General features: G+C 39.7%; 1 non-coding gene across 1 annotated transcript; it reads right to left on the bottom strand.

The window, feature by feature from the left end:
- Nucleotides 1–301: 301 nt before the first annotated feature.
- LOC142423692 (small nucleolar RNA SNORA48) lies at nucleotides 302–445 on the bottom strand. Its single transcript, XR_012779295.1, has one exon. It is a non-coding gene; the product is annotated as a small nucleolar RNA SNORA48 (small nucleolar RNA).
- Nucleotides 446–1,551: the final 1,106 nt, after the last annotated feature.

The raw sequence follows: 1,551 nt of genomic DNA, 5'->3' as shown, positions 1-1,551 counted from the left end.
ATTGAGAACAAAGAACTAGAATAAACTACAGTTAATAACTCAACTCACGGTCATCCAGTTGATGCCCAGCCATGAAACAGTTACCCGAAAACCAGCAGCCATGTCATAAAACAATTTTACCCACAGCATAATTTTATATTGCACTTTATTGAAAATTTTAAATATTAATTATATTTCTTTTGACTGCTTTTAAATAACTAAGTAAGGTTTATCAATCATGTGTGTGTGTGTGTGTGTGTGTGTGTGTGTGTGTGTGTGTGTGTGATCACACAGTGACTGCTTAGGCTATTTCTTTTTTTTAAAATATGCCCTAGGCATGAAGCAGCCTTGGCCACCAGCCAGGCATCAAGCTCGGATGAACAAAGGACTTCAAGTTGTCTGTGTCCCTGACTGATAGAAGAGCTCCACCTCCAAGCAGGTGTCTCTTTGCCCATAGCCGGGGAGGTGGGGGGTGGTTGGGAATGTTTCTTTTATGAAGTGATTTTTACCTAGTAGACTATTTTTATAAATAAAGAAAAAAAACATTACTTAGAGTAAATTCAAAATGCTGATCACCATGCAATGTTCCCATTCAAAATTAAAATAGACATGATATAGATATCCACACACACTGGATTATAATGTATACCCATTTTTAGATTTTTAGAGAAGATGCTTTCTTATTCTTTCATTAATCAAACTTTGACTATATGTGGATACCCTAAGGTAGCAACATCCTGGGGAAATACAGTGCAGGCCATGTTAAACAGAAAAGTTACAGGAACCAGGTACTTAACTCTAATACAGTAATATGTTTATTTTACCCATTAATCCCACATTTTATTTTGGCAATTGTGTTAGTCTGGGTTGCATAGAGAAACATGTGTATAAGATGTGTATACGAAAGAGTTTTATATACAAGAGCAGTTGAATATTGAGAAAACATCCCAGTCTAGTCCAAATCAAGTCTGTAAATCTGATATTCGCCAACACGTCTGATACCAATCTAGAAAGTTCTCTTTGGACTCATGAAACACATGCAATGATTCTGAATGCAGGAAGATCATAGATCCTGTGGATCTATTGACAGTGTGAGCATCTCAGCACTGGCAGGGGTCTCCACACGGCTCCTTGAACTCCAAGGTTCTAGCATTGTTCCATGTGTTTTGTCAGAAGGAATGTCCCACAGGGAGTGAGCATGTCTCCTGCCTCCAGCGAGCTATTATGTCCTTGGCGTCTCCAAATGTGGTCATCAAGCTGTGACCTGACCGACAGGCTAAACTCCACTCCTTCACCCTTAAGTCTCAAATTGACAAGACTATGTAACTACCACAGCTATCAATATAAAAACTTATTAGTATGACATTTTATTATCATTGCGGTCATGATATGATCATTTGTCAGTTTGAGGATTAAGAGTGTAGGTGTGGAGTCTTCCCTGTCAATCGGGATATAGCAATGAGGCATCTGTGTGGGCATGGCTTTCTCCTGAGGATTCTGGGAACTCCAGTATTGCTCCTTGGAGATGGGAGACAGACTCTCTCCGCTCACTCCCTGTGAGACATCCCTGTG

Source organism: Tenrec ecaudatus, chromosome 12, assembly GCF_050624435.1.
Source record: "Tenrec ecaudatus isolate mTenEca1 chromosome 12, mTenEca1.hap1, whole genome shotgun sequence".
NCBI lineage: Eukaryota > Metazoa > Chordata > Mammalia > Afrosoricida > Tenrecidae > Tenrec > Tenrec ecaudatus.
The sequence above is the reverse complement of the archived record's forward strand: the minus strand, read 5'-3'. Positions and strand labels throughout refer to the sequence as shown.